Consider the following 1247-nt stretch of genomic DNA (forward strand, 5'->3'; position numbering starts at 1 on the left):
GGGCTAGATAATCAATTTAATATCATCTAATTCAGGAATCAGTAAACATTTTCTATAAAGGGCCAGATAAATATCCTAGGCTTTGAAGGCCATATGGTCTCTGTGAAAAATACTCAATTCTGCTAATGTAGCCCAAAACAATGGACATAGACAATATGTAACCAAATGCATGTAGCTGTGCTCCAATCAAACTTCATTTGCAAAAACAGGCAGCCAGCCCACAGACCATAAATTTATCCACTGCTGGTGTATTAAAAATTCCACCTAATTGAAAAGGACTTAATCCCATCTAATTCTTTAAAAAGAGTGTGGTATTAGCTAATCTATAATTGTGATAACACTCAAAAGTCAAGTAAAGTTTTCTACTGCCACCCTATCAAAATTTCAATTCATCTTTAAGATAGAATCCTTCCCTCTTGTCACCATATACAAAAATCAAATAAAAATGGATTAAGACTTAAATATAAGACATGAAACTATTAAACTTCTACAAGAAAACACTGGGGAAACACTTCGGGGCATTGGTCTGGGCAAAGATTTCTCGAGTAAGACCTCAAAAGCACAGGCAACCAAAGCAAAAATTGATCAATAGGATATATCAAGCTAAAAGGCTTCTGCACAGCAAAGGAAACAACAAAATGAAGAGACAACCTACAGAATGGGACAAAATATTTGCAAACTATTTATCTGACAGGATTAATAACCAGAACATATAAGGAACCCAACTTGGTAGCAAAAAATCCCAAATAATCCAATTTAAAAATAGGAAAATAATCTGAAAACACATTTCTCAAAAGAAGGTATACAAATGACCAACAGGTACTTGAAAAATGCTCAACATTACTAATAATCAGGGAAATGCAAATCAAAACTACAACAAGATATTATCTTAGCCCAGTTAAAAAGGCTATTACCCAAAAACAGAAAATCAAACAAATGTTGGCAAAGATGCAGGGGAACATTTGTACACTGTTGGTGGGAATGCAAATTAGTACAGCCGCTATAGAAAACAGTATCGAGGTTCCTCAAAAAGCTAAAATTAGAATTACCATATGATCCAGCAATCCCACTGGTGGGTATACATCCAAAAGAAAGGAAATAGGTATATCAAAGAGATATCTGCACTCCCATGTTTATTGCAGCACTATTTACAATAGCCAAGATATGGAATCAACCCATGTATCCATCAACAGATGAATAGATAAAGAAAATACAGGCTGAGCGCGGTGGCTCACACCTGTAATCCT

At 35.0% G+C, this 1247-nt stretch overlaps 1 protein-coding gene across 1 annotated transcript in view; it reads right to left on the bottom strand.

The window, feature by feature from the left end:
* TNPO3 (transportin 3) overlaps positions 1–1247 on the bottom strand; it is a 126841-nt gene that overhangs the window by 85950 nt on the left and 39644 nt on the right. The gene's annotated exons all lie outside the window — the stretch shown is intronic.

The sequence above is a fragment of the Propithecus coquereli genome, unplaced genomic scaffold (genome assembly GCF_000956105.1).
Source record: "Propithecus coquereli isolate 6110/MARCELLA unplaced genomic scaffold, Pcoq_1.0 Scaffold91, whole genome shotgun sequence".
Lineage (NCBI taxonomy): Eukaryota > Metazoa > Chordata > Mammalia > Primates > Indriidae > Propithecus > Propithecus coquereli.